Raw genomic sequence first — 19,395 nt, 5'->3', positions numbered from 1 at the left:
ATTCCACAAATACTTCCTGGAGTCAAAGTTTCAGTTGTGAGTACTGTAAGGGTGCTTGAATGAATGAATGAATGAATGAATAAAAACCTCCAATGAAATCCCTAAGAGTGTCCAGAATTACCACCTAAGGAAATAAAGAGTGCTGCCACCAAATAGCACCAGAAATCATTCTAATCAACACATTTGACATTAAAAAAAAATCCAGCTGATGGATGGATATAGCAAATATCTTCCTATCAGCAAATATCTTCTTATCGTCAAGTTGGATCATTTGATCCAACTTGAATTGCTGTGACGAAGATGAGGACTCCATGGGTTCAGGTGAAGAACACGGCCAAAAGTAAAAGGTCAGGCAGTGGGAAAATATATTTTAAAGCTCTCATCTAGTCTGCCTGACTGACAGGGCTGGTACAGCTGCAGGTCAGCATGGAGACCCAGAGACGAGCAGTAAAGTTGATTCTTTATTCAAGGAAACAGAATACTAACAGAGGGAGCCCTGAGACCTCTGGGCTCATTGTTCTGCTACATGCAAAAGACTCTGAGTCCTTGGAGACAAGGGGAGAGGGGAGCTGAATACAGTAGGACTGCCAGGCTCCTGTGAAATCTGTTGCAGCCTCAGCCCTCACCTCCTCAGCTGCCTGGCCTTCATCTGCAGTGCTTTCTGCTGCTTCTTCCTCTCTCTCACTCAAGCCTGTTGCTTATTCAGCATCCAGCCATTCTCCCTCCTCTGACTTATCTTCCATGTCACACCACCATCTCCTGGCTCAGAGCCACCCTCTTCTGAGGCTTTCCTAGGTGGTTTCCCAGCCTCTCCGACCTGTCCCTGACATCGCCTCTCTTCTAGTTTGTCCTTCCTAGCTTATCTTCCATTTTCTCTCATGCCTCCTCATCTTTGTCCATATTTTAACATTCTGAAATGCTCTGTGAGGTGAGGCTACTTAAATGATGGAAATTCCTGATACCTTGAAATTAAGACAAACCCACCCACGAGGATGTTACCAACATTTTCTCTCCTCTTTAATAATTTCCAAACACCATTTCCAAACACAAATTATTCTCGTTATCTTTTGTAGAATAATAAAAAGGCAGAATAAATGTTTGGTACATGAAACATACTCGGAGTTGCATGTTGATTTCATGCTATTTATTTCAGCTCATGGTAAACAGTGAGTGAGTGTGTTTCCCCCCAAAACCTCTGGCTATATATACATTATTTACACAATGGGTCCCATGTGATTGGCTGATTCAACTCCCCTCCTGGAGCCTGATTGGGCTGCTCCTGCAGGCCAATCAGATTGCTGATTCATTTCCTCCTGGAGCCAGATTGGGCGGCTCCTGCAGACCAATCAGGTTGCTGCCTTCTAGGATCCTACCTGCCTATTGTTCTAGGATCCAGGCTCAGTACATAACAGTACAACAGCTTACCAGCATACCTAGTGTCATGTTGCCCTAACACTGCCCAGGGATGCATCTGTGCCCAAGGAGATCTCATGTGGCACTCACAGGGTCCCCCTACCCCTGCTGCAATTATGCCTGAAGGACAGGGGGGCCAGCTTGAAAAAAATATTGGGGGGAGGGGCAAGTAAGCCCCATCCCACGTAATCAATCACAAAACACAGTGCGCACGCACCATTTGAATAGCAATGCCCATCAATTCTGAGGAAGCCCAGATCTCTCAAATATTTGATAGGGGGGTGCGAAGGGACCTCGGCTGCTAGGAGTTGGCTCCTATGCTGACAGAGATATTCTATTGTGGCCAATAAAGTAAGTTCAGATGTGCACTTAGTTGTGGTGTTGATGGGTGTAGTATCCACAGAATTTTCACCCGTTTGCAAATGTGCCCCTGGCCTGAAAAGTTTGGCAACCGCTGTTTTAACACATTCCTGCCTGCTAAGTCCTGAGGGGCATCTGTTTGGAAACAGAATGGGCCTTCGTTCTGATCCAGAAAGACTAGTCCCAACGTATGGAACTGCAGGTGTGTTTCCTAAACACGGCAGCAGCATGCTTTGCAACTGAATTTTCTCTGAAAGGAAAGTATGCCTCTAAACCTATTCCCTTTATTTCTGGAACTGTTAATTTGCATCAGGTTGTTTTCCATGTCTCCTGACTGATTGGCTGAGAACAGTAAGATATGAGCCTTGCCCCCGCTTATTGTCCAGAGGCTGCAAAAAAGTTCATTTGTATGAAAGACTTCTTCATCCGTTGTTTTTTTAAAAAAGGACTACCTTGCAGAAGACTTTCTGTGCAAATTAGAGGCATTGTCTGAATACTGTCAAGTGCGCTCTTAATTTAATAACAGGGTGTCATGAGAAAATGCATAATGCTGAAACGGGGCAATTAGAGGAACATAATTATTTGAGGCTTTAAAATCCCTAAAGAATGGGATTGTGAACAAGCACAGAAGGGCAGTGTTCAACTGTGTGGTGGTTTTTTTGTGTGTGTGTTTTTTTTGATAGAAGCAAAGCTATGTCTATTCCACAGTTCTTCAGCCCTGCTGCACAGAGAGGGGAGTACAAGTCTGGTGTGGCGTTCAGCATCTTCAGAATCCCATCACTGGTGTAAGTTTCCAGCTTCTAAGATTGAAGAGATAAGCATGAGAGTGAGCAATACCTGGTGAAATCTCAAAAGAAGGGAAGTGTTGTGACTTCCATGGAGATGTCTTGCTAGGATCGGTCAGAGGGGGAAGAGGATTGGGATTGGGATGAGAATCTGGAAGCGGAGGATTTGATCCTGAGGAGAGACCTAGAGGCATTGAGCCAGACCCAGGGGAAAGAAAGAGCCAAGTGTCGGGGCAAAGCCTGTCTCAGTGCCACTTGAACGTTGCCTCTTGCCAGCAAAGAATCTTCGCGCACACATTCAGGAAGTTGCTTGGAGATGGATAAGACAGTGAACTGATTCCATTGACTCCATCAACTCCAACACCATGGCCTTTCCATGAGTGTTCCTCCCTTGGGCAGCTAGTAGCGGCTGTTGCAGAGTGGGAGAAGAAAAGGAGGAGCTGCAGCCCAGGCCTATGTGATGTGCCAGCTCTGAGGGGCAGGCAGAGGGCAGTGCCACCCTGAATGGGGAGAAAGGGGAAACAGAGTGGAAAACTTGATTTAAAAAAAAGCTTTGTGCATCCGCATCTAATTTTGCTGCTTTCTAAAATTTATTTATTGTTATCTGTTTTTCTTTTTTGTAAATCTACCAAAGAATAAAATGAAATGAAATCAGGATTAATGGGTCTTCTCAGGACAGTGGAGGATATGTGTGCTGTGTCCCCTTAGAGCAGTGGCGGTGGCATTCACTGTGCTTGGGGGACACACACAAAAATGGTTTGTTTTTTTAGTGTAGGTGGGTTCCCACGAGGCAAGATGCAGTGATAACTGCAAGAACCTTTATTGAATTAACAGAACTGAACAACAGGGGCAAAGCAACTGCTTACATACATTTCTGAAGTCCTGGGCCACTCCCACTCCCAAGCTGATTGGCTGTCTAAACTTCCAAGCTGCGAATCATGACTCAGAGCTACGGGGCCCATGGCAGAGGCCCAAATCCTGAAATGTTCTGTGATTGGATATCATGCACCAAATCAGAACACAGGGGCTCAGAATCCTTGGTCCAGGCTCAAGCACAGGCCAACACAGACCACTGAATACATAATGGGGGTCAATGAGGGTCAGTTATGGGGGGAGCTGGAAATGTCCTTATTTTCATCTGAGGAATGTTGTGGGGTATATTAAAAGACTTTGGCAAAAACTGAGTCAGGAGTTGAAATACTACATCCACCTACAAAGGCCAGGACAGGGGGCAGTGACTGAGTAGCACATAACACAGGAATCTGTATTCAACTGAGTCAGACCATTCATCTATTTAACTCACTATTGCCTACTCTCTCCGGCAGCTGCTCTCAGATAGGGGTCTGCTCCAGTTTGTCCTGGAGATCCAGTGTGGTGCAGTGGTTAAGAGCAGTGGACTCATAATCTGGTGAACCGGGTTCACATCTCTGCTCCTCCACATGCAGCTGGTGGGTGACCTTGGGCCAGTCACACTTCTTTGAAGTCTCTCAGCCCCACTTAACTCGCAGAGTGTTTGTTGTGGGTGAGGAAGGGAAAGGAGAATGTTAGCTGTTTTGAGACCCCTTCAGGTAGTGATAAAGTGGGATATCAAATCCAAACTCTTCCTCCTCCTCCTCCTCCTCCTCCTCCTCCTCCTCCTCCTCTTCTTCTTCAGTTTTCACCTGGGACCTTTTCCATGAAAACACAACCCTTCCTTAGCATTTTTAGTGACTGGGGCAAGAGGTGTAGTTAACCAGCGGAGAGATCATAGCTTAGCAGTGGAGCACATTTTGCGTGCAAAGGGCCGCCAGTACAGTCCCTGGTATCTCCAGCTATGAGGTGATGTTGGACACCTTCTGCTGGAGGACCTAGAAATCTGTTCCCTGTCACAGTAGGCAGTTTTCTGCTAGAAAGACAGATCTGTTAAAAACGGTTTCTCTAGTTATTAGATTTCCAGAGTTTTCTGCACAGGAGCAAAAAGGGCAGAAAAAGATTTATGTAAGATAAGCAAATACATGCACCAAGTTTGCTTGACTGCATAATTTTTTAAAAGCGGGATTCTTGTGGGGGGTGTTGGTGTAGGATTTCGATGCACTAATTTATTTTTAGCATGGACTCTACACAGCCCCCAAATATAATGAATGCATCAAGGCTGCTGCAGGCGAGAAAATCATAAGAGCTGAGATTAGCTTAATAGACACAAGGCAGATCATGGTGATGCAAAATGCGCAGTCTTGATTCCATGGACTAGCTAAATACTTTGGGAGGAAAAGTAGACTCAGTTCCTTAATGGGATTTGGGAATATCTGTCCCTCCTTCTTATCTGTGCCAGAGAATGAGACAGGCTGCCATTCAACATTCTAGTGGAGCATTCAGTAAATAAATGAAGTAAAATCCGAGTTCTAGGAATCAAAAACCAAGCAAGCAAGTAACAAAAAACCTGGTTGACATGTCACAAACAGATTTATCTGTAAGGACACTTGTCCTGTTGTACTTGGTACTATTTAAGGTAAAGAGACCCCTGACCATTAGGTCCAGTCGTGACCGACTCTGGGGTTGCACGCTCATCTCGCTTTATTGGCTGAGGGAGCCGGCGTACAGCTTCCGGGTCATGCGGCCAGCATGACTAAGCCGCTTCTGGCGAACCAGAGCAGCGCACAGAAACGCTGTTTACCTTCCCACCAGAGTGGTACCTATTTATCTACTTGCACTTTGACGTGCTTTCGAACTGCTAGGTTGACAGGAGCAGGGACCGAGCAATGGGAGCTCACCCCGTCACGGGGATTCGAACTGCTGACCTTCTGATCGGCAAGTCCTAAGCTCTGTGGTTTAACCCACAGTGCCACCCACGTCCCTATTTACTTATGAGTAAAACATGCTCATAAGGGACGCGGGTGGCGCTGTGGGTAACACCTCAGTGCCTAGGACTTGCTGATCGTAAGGTTGGCGGTTCGAATCCCCGCGGCGGGGTAAGCTCCCGCCGTTCGGTCCCAGCTCCTGCCCACCTAGCAGTTTGAAAGCAACCCTAAGTGCAAGTAGATAAATAGGTACCGCTTTATAGTGGGAAGGTAAATGGCGTTTTGGTGTGCGGCACTGGTGCTGGCTTGCCAGTTGCAGCTTCGTCACGCTGGCCATGTGACCTGGAAGTGTCTTCGGACGGCGCCGGCTCCCGGCCTCTTGAGCGAGATGAGCACGCAACCCTACAGTCGGTCACGACTGGCCTGTACGGGCAGGGGTACCTTTACCTTTACCTTTACCTTTACTTTAAAACATGCTTGCGATTTAGCTGTAGAATGTTTTGTGGAATGTCATTGCAAAATGAAGGAAGAGGTGGGACTTGATTCTGTAATGTCTTGCCCCCTATGGGCCCATGCAAGAGCGTAGGTAAATGACATTATACTCAGAACAGTCATCGCTCGCAGATGAACCAATTGATGTTCACATCATACCTCATACAGAAACTGTCAAGAGTTTGGCATATATTGATTATCGTCAGGGAAAAAGGCAGGGTATAAAAACATGAAGTTACTTATGAAGAAATTTGTGAGGAAAGAATAGGCTGTCTTTCACCCTGACTGGTTTGTGTAACTTATTGTAAGTGTTGCTGCTTGACTCCCAACAGAAACAACATCTATACACAAGTCTTTTCCAAGACTTTACATCAAGAAAACTAGTTCAGTTTAGTGTATGGAGTGCTAAGGTTCAAGGTGGGTTGTCATCATCAGATAAAATGAGACAACCATATACCAGAGGTGAGGATATTACAGCCCTTCAGATGCTACTGGACTCCAACTCCCATCAGCTGCAGTCAGCATGGCTAACAGTCAGAGGTGATGGAAGTTGTAGTCCAACAACACCTGGAAGTATACGGTTTCTGCAATATACACAATCTTGGATGGAAGGTTGAGATGCAAATATAATAGATCCATAACTAAACCAAACCTACTCAGAGATTTAACTAATGGAAAACAGGGGAACCTCAGGTACTCAACACAGTTAACCTGAGAGAATGACGATATCTAGCTCTATAATTGTATGTAGCATAGTAAAAATGTCTTGCAGGAAATTTAAAATCAATACAGTATTGAATGCATTTAGCCAGACTACCTAATTATATCCCAGTGATTTAAAAGCAATGATCATACATTTTAAAAACACTGCTTCCATTGTATAACTCTAGACACATTTCCCCCAGTAGCTATGAATCTAGTGATGTTACAGAACTTGTCCAGACTCCCAAGGAGGTCAATGAGTCTTTCCATTGACTTCATAGCTTTAGACCGGTCCCCTAATGAACAGTGTATAATTCATGTACAGAGCATTACACAATATATTCCATCTTCCCTTGTCATATTACTGTAATGGATCATACCTTATTAATCCTGCCTGCATTCCACTTGATGATCCTAATGGATAGCCTTTTAAGTCATGTTGCCAATTTTACCTTTCTCCGCTGGGCAATGGTTCAGAACGATGCAAGCAACAACTGCGAGGGTTTTTAGTCTATACCAGGAGATTCCAAAACAGGGTGGACTTCAGGGTCCCAGGCAGGTTCTATATCTCACAGGGCTACTGTGAGAATTAAATAGGAGTTGGCAGGCCTCATTGCCCTGTACCCTTCATATTATTGGTCAGAGAAGAGAACAATATACAAGTCCTTTCAAAAAAATATCAGTGTATGCTAACCAATGAGAATATTTTAGAAAACTGTATAGTGAAATGCTCTTGGACCTGTATTATCATGCCTGAAGTCATAACTTTCTGTAGGGATGTAAGCAGCTCAATTTTTCACATGTATGAATTGTTGTGGATAATGGAACAACTCAGGGAAGCAAAGGAGGGACTTTTAGCACAGTAATATAGAAGAGCAAGAAACTGGCAGATGATGTTGAATTTGAAGCACCCAGACAAACCACAAAACAGGGGGGAAAGTGCCAACCAACCCACAGAAGAGTTCTCCCTGCAGTCCTCTACATTCCCTATTTGGGTTTGCTTAGGTCTTGTTTCTGGGAAGAAGACCAACCTGTTTACAGTTTGCTGAAACTACCAGGATGTACCACCCTGATGCGCTTTCAAGGCTGTGCCAATTTTCTTCAAGAATTTTGCAAATTTCACAGAATTCTGGAGTTGAAAGGGATCCTGAGGATCATCTCATCCAACTCCCTGCAATGCAGGAATATGCAGTTGTCCCATGAGGGGATCAAACCTGTGACCTTGGCATTATCAGCACCATGCTCTAAGCGACTGAGCTATCCAGTATTTGAAAGCTTTGGAGAAGGATCTGTTGCTTGGCATGAGTTGTGGCCAAAAATACCAAATAAATACAGCCATGATTGTGTGACATATGCAAGGAGAACCTTACTGAACTATTGGAACACACCCAATTGTTTCCTGCTACTTTCCCACTGTTACAGCACTTTCACTTCCAGCTACAACATGCATAATTGAACGGTGCTTTAGCACTTTGTACAGGGTGAAGACATGGCCCTGCTCAACAATGAACAGAGATTGATTGTCTAGCTTGTGTTTCTTGAGTGCCCGTGGAGAAAAGTTGATGGCCTATCCTATGGGGAAATTTATAAAAGACATGATTGACCGTTCAGACCAAGACCCTCAACGATTCCAGTTCTTGTTTAAAGAATGATCCACATCATACCATACTTTCCTTTATGTTACAAATAAGCAAGCATTAGCAAAAATGTCTGGCATTCACTACATACAAAGCCGATTCTGTGTAAAAGGTATGAAACCTATCCTTGAGGTTTTCTAAATTAGGTTTAGGGACCTCCAATATTGTTCAGTGGACAAATTGAAGCTGTATGTCTTTCTTGTGGTTTACTCTGTTATGGTTAAATGGGCAAATAAGACAATTTGCTAGGAGTTGGTCCTGAAAGGTGTAATCCCACATAATACAGTAAATCACAAATAGGCACAGCCCAATAACATTTCTCATTGCTTCTCATCAGCACCATGTTATGTTGTGTGCGGCTGAGTCATAGAAAGAGTAAACATGCCATAACCCTTCCATCCCACCCACCAAAATTATTTCTGCAGACACACATTGGCAGAGATAAGGGTGACAAATTGGGTGCGCTTGTTGCAGAAAGATGAGGCAGAAACAGTGGCATAGCGTGGGTTGTCAGCACCCGGGGCAAGGCAAGTAATTTGCACCGCCTAACCCATGGATTTGCACCCCCTAACCTGTGGATTTGTGCCCCCTAACCCCCAAATGTTGCGCCCGGTGCGACCGGCCCCCCCCTGCACCCCCCACGCTACGCCACTGGGCAGAAACCCATGCAATTAATTCTTTAATAAGAAAGCGGAATGGGAGAAGGGGAACGAGGTCTGAATGTGGGGAAATGTTGCACAAACATTAGGTTTCCTTTTGGTTGCAGAGCAGGGCATGGGGTGATGATTACAAGAGTCAGTCAAAGGCTTCATAGAAAGATGGGTTTTAAAGAAGAAAGAGGCAAAACAGACCAGAGGCAAAACAAATAAATCTGTGGCATTCTGGTATGTCTTTATTAGTCTTGTTAACAAGAGAGACCAGTATTTGAGACTTCTGATTCAGACGGGGAAGTCATGATTTCATATTCATAGCAGGTTTGTGTTACAAGGTTTGTTTTGCCACTCAGAACATCCGCAGGCAACATTGATCCTTGGTAAACTCTGATGAACACCTGAGAAAGAGAGAGTCAGAGAGAAAGAGAGAGAGGGAGAAACAGAGATCTGCATTGGCACAGTAATGCATTACGCACATTGTCTAACCTTTTATTCTGTGATATATCTGCATCTGCTGCTTTGTATAGCATGTTATTTTTCTTTGTGGTGGTTTCTGTCATTATTAAATAAAATAAAAGGGGAGGCAGGACCAGGTATAAAGAAAAGAGAAGAAGGAAGGGAAGGAGGGAGATGGGGGACAGGAAGACAGGGGGGGTTGGCAGAGTTATTGATGACCATGGACATAGCCAGGGGGCAGAGGGGGGGCTGCTCCTCCCCATCAAGTAAATAAATAAAAATACTTCATTAATAGTAGAAATTGTAGAAAGATTTTGACAGATTTTTCTGAGCACTTGGGGTCCAAAGAAAGTAATTTAAAACAACTGTTGCCGAGACATTTCATTCCAAATCTGCTAGACAGAGCCAGACAGAGGATGGCATTAGGTGTCCTCCCCCTCTAACATAAACCCTGGCTGCACCCATGTTTATGGCAAGAGGAGTGTAGTTAACATCCACACCCACAGACCCAATACTCTACTTGTTATTGCAATGTAATGCTAGAACAAAGACAGCACATAAAGTATAAGTATCTGGAATTGGGATAGACCTACCCCGCACCTTTACTCTAAAGATGTAATACACACATACTATGTGAGCTCTCTCTTCTTCCTCACTGTTGTTGATGAGACTGCTTCGATTCCAGTGCCGAGTATGAAATCCGCCTTGAATCCCTTAGGTCTCTGTATTTCTGCTTCTTAACAGTAGGGGGGAAAGAGGAGATGAGTGATTTTCACAAATGTTTTCGCATTTGTAGTTTGAGAGAGATTTGTTGGGGGGGGGGGAGAAGGAAGGGGAGATTGTGTGAGAGAAAATGAGAGAGAAAAGCGTAGGTATGTTCTGAGCTTTAACAAGTTTCTTTTTAGGCTGCATGTCACTTTGATATTTTTGAAATAGTAAGTGGTATACAGTCGTACCTCTTTTTGCAGACGGGATCTGTTCCAGAGCCCCGGCTGCTAGCCGAAAAGGATGCAGGGCAAAGATCCACATCTGCACATGCGCGCGGAGCGGTTTGCACTTCTGCACATGCGTGAGTGGCAAACCCGGAAGTAACCCATTCTGGTACTTTCGGGTTTGCTGTGGACATTCGCCAGAATGGACGCTAGACAAAGCGGACATTCGCAGAGGTATCACCTTATACAGAATTTTTTTTCCAGCAAGAACTCACCTGAACTCAGTTCCAGCACCTCTCAGGTGGGAGTCATTGCCATTATAAGAGAACAAGGGAGGTGTTCATGGTGAGTTCCGGCACCTCTTTCTCTAGAAAAATGGCACTGAGCATATAAATGCTTTAAAATAAAGTGATTAAGTAAACAAAAACCATTATTTTAAAATCTGGAGAGAGTGTGCATGAAATCCCAGTTCTTGCAAGAGACTTGCTTTTTGGCTATCTCTATAAATGGGATGCAGGTGGCGCTGTGGGTTAAAGCCTCAGCGCCTAGGACTTGCCGATCAAAAGGTCGGCGGTTCGAATCCCTGCGGCGGGGTGCGCTCCCGCTGCTCGGTTCCAGCGCCTGCCAACCTAGCAGTTCGAAAGCACCTCCGGGTGCAAGTAGATAAATAGGGACCGCTTACCAGCGGGAAGGTAAATGGCGTTTCCGTGTGCAGCTCTGGCTCGCCAGAGCAGCGATGTCACGCTGGCCACGTGACCCGGAAGTGTCTCCGGACAGCGCTGGCCCCTGGCCTCTTGAGTGAGATGGGCGCACAACCCCAGAGTCTGTCAAGACTGGCCCGTACGGGCAGGGGTACCTTTACCTTTACTATAAATGGGATGAGACTCATGCGCCCAGCTGTACGTTCTCATTTATGTTGTATTGCATTCCTTCTTCCAAAGAGCTTAGGGTGCCTAAATGAGGATATTCTATTTTATCCTGAGCCTTATAAAGTAGAATCAGACTTGGGTTGTCCGAGGCATCACAGCCAAGTCACATTTGATGCCCTCTCCATTATACCAGCTTTGCTATTTCACATAAGCTTGAAGAAGTGGAGTGAGATTCTCTGAGAGAAGTAAGTCTCTAGCAGCAGGGAGTCTTTCCTTTGCAATGAATTGCTTCCTTCCGTGTAGTTTGCCTGCTCCTCTAATCAACTCAGGTGTGGGAGGGTGCTCTGTGCCTTATCCCTCCCTCCTCCCTCCCCCATTCTGCCATTCTCTTGCAGGACAGAAGAAAACTAAAGCAGCACGTAGATGATCAGGTATATCCCCTAATTAAGCCTTGCAGCCACAGTGCTTTTCTGGCAGTGCTCTCATATCCATGCCTCGCTCTACATGTTGCTTGAAAGCCCACTCTGTCCTTGTCTGCGATACACTCCCTGTCTGTATTAATATATTTTCATCTTTCACCTTACACGAACTGAGGAGGACAATGTGCTCTGCTTTCTGTTTCATCCTTTCTTTTCTGAATCCTGTACACGGCTTCTTTTCTTGACAGAGGACTGAACTTTTCTAACTGTGAAACTATATCACACGCATTATTAAATTCCTTCTGGAATATTACAGAAGAGTAGCCATTTTAGGACCTGTTCTTGTGTTAGACTGGCGGAATAGTCTCTACTGACAGCAAAAACCTCTGAGTCTACTGTATGCTGGAGGCAGCAGGAGGGATGCCTAGTTGCTTTCTTGGTCTGCTTTTAGGTGTGTAACCCAGGTTCCAGAGACCTGGTATAATCCAGATGTTGGTGGACTCCCATCAGCCCATTGACTGTTGTCAGGGAACTGCCATCGGAGCCAGAGGCAGAGGCAAGGCTCCCAAGCGATGCTGGAGAAGGGCCCAGCAGGGAGAGAGGCAACTCATCAGCTGGGGAAGGAAATCAGCATAACACCAGGGATAAAGGGGGGCAGATGGGGGAATCGGCAAGGGGGCTCCAGGACTCCTCGCCGGAGACCAGTGGAGAGAGCACGGGTCCTCCGCTGCCCACACCCACCCTGCGCAGAAGACTTCCGCGCAGGGAGAGTAGGCGGAGACTTGGCGTCAAAGAACCTCTTTGCTGGAAGAGGTTCAAGAAACGCCCACTGACGGATTCTGCTAGCGACTGAAACAGCCACGAAGTGAAGGGCTGTCCAGACAGAAAAGGTTTAACCAGGCAACCTAGCCAAGAGTGGCGGCAACTTATGCACGAGCAACCCCTATAGCCATTACAACTGTGCCAAGGGTGCTAACTTGAATAAAATATTGGGGGGACCAGGTAAACCCTTCCCCACATAATCAATCACAATATGCAGTACACACACACCATTTGAATGGCACCATTTGAAGGTGCCCCCTCAAATATTTCATTGGGGTGTGTGTGAAGGGACCTCAGACCCTAGGAGTCCCAAATGCTGCCACCTTTCTTCATAGCTGAGTTGTTCCACCCTCTTGATCATGTTGGTTTCCTGGACCTTTTCCAACTCTACAATATCCTTTTCAATAGTGAATCAAAGGTCCATCTAGGCTAGCATTGTGTCCCCAGTCCTAACTAGTTACACTGGTTTGGGCAATCTGGCACCCACCAGAAATTTTTGTAGCACAAAACGCACCAGCCCCAGCTAGCACGTTCCATAGGAGCCAACTCCTAGGGGCTGAGGTCCCCACCCCCCCAATAAAATATTTGAGAGGGCCGAGCCCTGCCCCCGCCAAGTTGATGAGTATTGCCATTCAGTTGGTGTGCATGTGCCACATCTTGTGATTGATTATGCAGGGCGGGGCTTCCCTGGGCCCCCTCAATATTTTATTCAAGTTGGCACCCCTGCCTAGAACACAGCTCCCTGGATGGTTTAAAACAGGCATAGGCAAACTCGGCCCTCCAGATGTTTTGGGACTACAACTCCCATCATCCCTAGCTAACAGGACCAGTGGTCAGGGATGATGGGAGTTGTAGTCCCAAAACATCTGGATGGCTGAGTTTGCCTATGCCTGGTTTAAAATCCCATTCAATTACAATAAAAACCACAATTTAAGCAATGATAGAAAAATATATCAACCCAGCATGGGCATTGTAGCTCAACCAACGTATTCCCAGCAGAGGAATAATAAGTCTCCATGGGCATGCTGGTTGTCAAGATAAAATGAAAACGCCTTGTCTTCTGAGCAGCTTAGGTAGTTGTACCAGAAATTTTGAAGACCCTTCTTTGACACAGACAACACAATTGTTGATTTAAAAAAAAACACACACACACACAAAAAAAACTGGATAGCTGTAAATGTGTTTTCCTGTTTTCTGGCCATAAAAGAAGAAAACATGGTAATCCACAAGCAAACCAGAAGGATGGTCCTCAATGCAATAAAAGTTTTAAGAACCACTGTTCTAACCTAAATGTGAAGGCACTAAAACATAATGTGCACACAAGCTCTAAGTTTTTACAAGACATTCACAAATTACTTTTTTAACCACAGGGCATGGGGCCTTCTCTGACCCAGAAGGACCATTTTCTGAAGTACATCTTGAACAGGAGCTGATAAGATAATTACACATATTCATTACCTCGCCTGCCTGAATGCGATAATTACCTGCAAGCAACATTTTCCATTAATATGTACTGTATTCATCATATCTCAAGAATTAAAAAAGAAGAAACCTAATCATTTTACCAAACCTCCATGAATTTGTTTAAAATAAATATTATTAACGTTCACCCAGTGTCAACAGTGTGATAGCATGATTGTTACTTACTGGGCTAGATCTCAGCACATAATTACTACAATGAGTAATTCTGGGTTCTAGCCTGCCTGTCACTCATCCCCTATCCTCTGACAGATTCCTGGCCCTGGGATTGATGTTATTTCTCAGTTATCTTTTGTTTCCTTTTCTAATGAGGCCTCAAAGGTGATGTACATACGGTAAGTTCTAGGTCAGGGATAGTTAACCTGTAGTTTCTTTTCTTTAAAGAGCATCATGACCACCACCACCACCAAGTCCTACTCAACAGACTGCCCAAAATAAATGTGCGCATGATCAGGCTTTCCAAATCTTAAAATGAAGAGCAAGAGTAATTACCTGAGATGTGCTTGGGGTAGAATGAGGTGACAAAATGGACTGTACCACTTTGAGAGGAGGCCACATTTTCAAATACTTGACTATGATCACAACTCCTTGCAAATAGGAAATGTTCCCAGCCAAAAAGGGGAGTGGGATAGAGAACATCTCCCTTGTGTGCTAGATTTCTAGTTGCATGCAAGGACTTTTTAAATATGAGGGTACTTTAAAAAACAAAAAAACCCCGGTATCTCTCTCTCCACGCCAGTGGTCAGAAATGGTGCAGCCCATTCTTCTGCTTCCTTCTCCTATCTGTGTTGGCCCAACCTGAGATATTTGCTATCAGATGGGGGTGAGATTTCTGCAGCTACTTAAATCATTGGAAGCCTACCTGTCAGTATGATTAATTGGTTATCGGAATTGCATGGAAACGCTGAGACTAGCCAAAAGCTATAAGGATCCCTGCCTCCAATCTCAAAGCTCTAGCTTTCCTTTATAATTAGTTCAGCTTTCACAAAGTACCAGTTGTAAGAAGAAGAAGGGAGCTTCTCGCAGGGTTAGTCTACATCAGAAGCTGTACATTTCTCTGCCAGGGATATCAACTCATTCATCTTTTCTCCTATTGTTTGAGATTTGTGTCTGCGAGGTCAGTTCAAAATAGGATATCAGATTTTAATTAGCATCATGAGCAGCAGACAAAAGGCACTTTTCCTCATCAGGCCTGTGACTGTTACACTGATGTCATGTGAAAATTGCCCAGTGGCTTCTCATCAAGACATCAAAAGCAAAGCTTTCTCACAGAGCTCTTCACCACCGGATCATAAATCTTCATTTATTACATAAGAAACCCAGGTGAATGAATATTCTCAGACCTGGTCTTGTGGGAAAGAGTTCTGCCCACATTAAATTGTCTATGTTGTTGTTGTTGTTTATTCAATTTATACTCTGCCTATTCACTCCAAGGAGCTCAGTGTTAATTGCTTGTGTAGCCTGCATACCTACCAATGTTGTGGTTTGTTGGTGTCAGGGCTGCCTCTAGGTCCCAGCTCACAGAGGACCAACGCCAGGTTGATGTAATGTACAAAAGTCTTTATTGAAGTTTGGTTTCCATTCCAACGCCAGAGCGTGCAGCCCTACGTCTTAACCTTAGATTGGCGTAGTCCCGTCTGACTCATCACCCCTTCCGCACCAGTTTAAGATCCTAGCCCTACTCCACCTCTTCCGTTGTTCTTTCCTCCTCTGGGTCCTCCTGCCCCCTGGGGTTTCCTCCTTTCTGGACTCTTCTGACGCTGACCCCCCTGAGTCTTGCCCCTCCTTCCGGCGGGCTTTAGGACCTGGCTCCCTATCCGGGCTACCTGCTGTGCCGCTCGCCTGTATATTTGAACTTGGCGCGCGCGCCCAGCCGGTAACCTTCCTCCTGACCGTTTCCCCGCTCTCCGATGGAGGCGTGGTCAATCCTGACTCATCTCCTCTCGCTGGTAGTGAGAACAGTGGTCCTGATTCCTGGGACTCCTCCCCCCCACTGCGCTCTGGTGGGGAAGCTGGTCCTGATTTCCAACTGCTGCTCTGGGAGTCCCCGCTGGCCCCTTCCTTCTGGGGTTTCCCCCTTGGCACCCCCCTTGCCCTGGCCATCGGCGCTCCCTTCTGTGAATCTTCCGATTCGCTGGAGAGGCTCGTGGAATCCCTCTGACCGCTGTCACTGCCTCCACCCCCCTCGGATTCCTCCTCCTCGCTCTCCATCTCCGCCCACTCCTGTGCCTCTGCTCCTGAACCCCTGACAGTTGGTTTGTTTGTTTGTTGATTTGATTTGATTTGATTTCTATACTGCCCTTTATCAAAAGATCTGAGTCGGGTACAGCACTAAAAACATATTTTACAGAACGTAGTAGTCAAAACATAAAACGAAGCATAGAAAGATACTATAACATATTTTTAAAATAAAAAGAGAATGTATGTACTGTGCGATGAAAATAAGTCTCCAAGCAGTTTATATCATTTTAAAAAATAAACTATAATTAAGAAAACACTTCTTTAGACAACTTATATACCATACAATAAAAAAGTTTCCAAATAAGTACTTCACAGAGTTACAAAAAGAAGTACAGAGCGAGAGAGAGAGAGAGAGAACACACCATTTCAAAACAGCAAAGGTTTGTGCAAGCTTAAATTTCCAGATGGTTATCTATTTACGCTGCTTGGCCTTCTAAGGGTTAAGTTACAGAGACAGCGTCCTAGAGAGGTAAGGTGTTTTTGGTTGTTGTTTTTTGAGGGGGGGGGGAGGCAGCTTGGTTCTCCAGAGCAGAGGTGCCTCCCCATGTTAGCTTTATTAAATTGGAATAGACTGCTGGACTGGATGGGCATTTGGGCTGATCCAACAGGCTATTCTAACCCTCTTTAATGGTGTTTAAAAGGTAACGGTAAAGGTACCCCTGCCCGTACGGGCCAGTCTTGACAGACTCTAGGGTTGTGCGCTCATCTCACTCTAGAGGCCGGGAGCCAGGGCTGTCCGCAGACACTTCCAGGTCACGTGGCCAGCGTGACGAAGCTGCTCCGGCGAACTGGCACCAGAGCAGCACACGGAAATGCCATTTACCTTCCCGCTGTAAAGCGGTACCTATTTATCTACTTGCACTTAGAGGTGCTTTCGAACTGCTAGGTGGGCAGGAGCTGGGACTGAACGATGGGAGCTCACCCCACCAGGGTAATCGAACCGCCGACCATGCGATCGGCAAGTCCTAGGCGATGAGGTTTTACCCACAGCGCCACCTGCGTCCCTTTTCTTAATGGTGTTTACTTCCCATTAAATGTGTACAGAATTGTAGCCCAGTTCTGTTTCCTAGTCTTCTAAATCTCTACTTCATTTGATGGCAAAAGATGGACTCTGCTGTCAGCTAAGGCTGCGTTACCTGCCTCTGAAAAAGCCCAGAATGGTTTTACAAATATGGAATGGGCAGTTTGGGACTCCAGTTGTGCCATTAAAATGTACCTATGAAACTCTCAGGAAAAAGTCAATGGGGTGTATGTGTTGTGGCCAGAAGATGGATTTGATGCATTTAGGAAATGCAGCAAGGGTTAAGGACATTTCACCTTTTAATACTCAGAATAAAAAAGAGAGAATTGTGCCCAGCCTGCTGACTGAAATCTCCAGTAGCAACTGTCAGGGGTTCAGAAGGAGAGACACAGGAGGGGGAGCAAATGGAGAGTGAGGAGGAGGAGTACGAGGGGGGCGCAGGCAGTGACAGTGGCCAGAGTTATTCCACAAGCCTCTCTAGCGAATCGGAGGACTCACAGAAGGGAGCGCCGGTGGCCAGAGCAAGGGAGATTCCAAGGGAGAAACCTCAAGAGGGAGGGGCCAGCGGGGAGTCCCTGAACAGCAGCTGGAGATCAGGGCCAGCGTCTCCACCAGAGCGCAGTGGGGAGGGGGAGTCCCAGGAGTCGGGACCAGTGTCCTCACCACCAGAGGGAGGAGAGGAGTCAGGTTTGGCAACACCCACATCAGGAAGCGGGGAAACGGTCAGAAGGAAAGTCACCGGCTGGGCGCGCGCGCCAAGTTCAAATGTACAGGAGCGCGGCACAGCGGGGAGCCCGGGAAGGGAGCCAGGTCCTAAAGCCCGCCGGAGGGAGGGGCAAGACTCAGGAGGCTCCGCGTCAGAGGAGTCCAGGAAGGAGGGAACCCCAGAGGGCAGAAGGACCCAATGCAGGAAAGAGCAGCGCAAGAGGTGGAGCCGGGCTAGAATCTTAAACTGGTGTGGGTGGAGCAGTGAGTCAGAGGGGACTTAGCCGGTCTAGCGTTAAGACGTGGGCCTGCGCGCCCAGAGCTTGGAAATGGAAACTAAACTTCAATAAAGACTTTTGTATATAATATCCACTGGGCGTTGGTCCTCTGTGAGCTGGGACCTAGCGGCAGTCCTGACAGTAAGTCCCCTCACCATTTTCACCAATTTTGCAACCTCGTGGAGTGCGGGAAAGCAGCGAGGGGTGAAGATTGGTGCTTCACGAGCTCACGAAAAACAGGGAAATGACTACCGAAGAGAGGATAGCGAGTTTGCAAAACGCAGTGACGCAGTTGACTGCAGAAATTGCGGCTTCCAGAAAGAAAGAACAGGAAGCAGCTGCTGCCTGCCAGGATCTGCGAACCAGGTTAGAAGTGCTAAGTACACAGAGGCTACCCGCCACCAGACCAGAAGGGATTGGGCTGGGAAACAGAGGAGGGAGCCTGGTATCTCACTTCAATGGGGACCTGCAGGAGTATCCTAACTTCAGAGCAGATGTGATTTATGCATTGCAGCTGCTTGACCAAGACTTTAAAAATGAGGAAGAGAGAGTGGGATTTATTATTTCGCATTTACGGGGGGAGGCAAAATCGTGGCTGCGCAATCTATGGAGAGACAAGGATCCAGCCCTCCAAAATGCGACTGCCTTCATTAAAGTGATGGATGCGTGTTTTTTATCTGAGATTGATGTGGATATCGCTAGGAGGGAGATTCACGGACTAAGACAAGGTAAAGCCACTGTGAGGCAATATCATTCACGTTTTTTCGGATTGGTGAATGTACTAGCCTGGGAGAAAGAATCGCCTGCCGTCAGAGACTTGTTCTGGGAGGGGTTGAGCGGAGCTGTGAAAGACGAGATCGCAAGGGGGGGAAGACCCCAAACCACCAAGGAAGTGGTGGAACGGGCACTCTCCATTGGGGTTCGGTTGGAAGGACGCCCTTGGGGCAGGGAGGAAGGGCATTTGGGACGCACGCCAGCGAGAGGACTGCCTCCCTTCCCCAAGGAGGCGGCGCGCGCTCGATCCATGCCTCCGCTGGGAGGGGGAGAGGAGCCGATGGAGATAGGTGGTGCTAAGGCTCACTCCACAGTCGGAGCCCTAACTCCGGGAGCAGTCAAGATGAAGCCTCCTAGAGGAACCAGGAAGTGCTACATCTGCGACAGTGCTCAGCATATGGCAAAAGAGTGTCCCCAGCGGTTTCACAAGCATACTGCAGCCGCAGCGACAGTAACAGACGCAATTCAGCAGAGGGAGTCGCAGCAGGAAAACTCCACTGTCTGGCTGGAGATGGCGTCTCTGGGGACCAGCCAGACAAGTCAGTGAAGCAATCCCCAGGGATCTTACAGCCCACCGACC

General features: G+C 46.5%; 1 long non-coding RNA gene across 1 annotated transcript in view; it reads left to right on the top strand.

The window, feature by feature from the left end:
* The window catches only part of LOC310846684, a 155,984-nt gene that overhangs the window by 121,379 nt on the left and 15,210 nt on the right, over positions 1-19,395 (top strand). The window contains exon 4 of the long non-coding RNA XR_014565466.1: positions 2,457-2,558. This is a non-coding gene — a long non-coding RNA (uncharacterized lncRNA). The remainder of the gene's footprint in view (positions 1-2,456; positions 2,559-19,395) is intronic.

The sequence above is a fragment of the Podarcis gaigeae genome (genome assembly GCF_964106915.1).
Source record: "Podarcis gaigeae genome assembly, chromosome: 6".
NCBI lineage: Eukaryota > Metazoa > Chordata > Lepidosauria > Squamata > Lacertidae > Podarcis > Podarcis gaigeae.
Note: the sequence above shows the minus strand (reverse complement) of the source record. Positions and strands in the feature narration are given on the sequence as shown.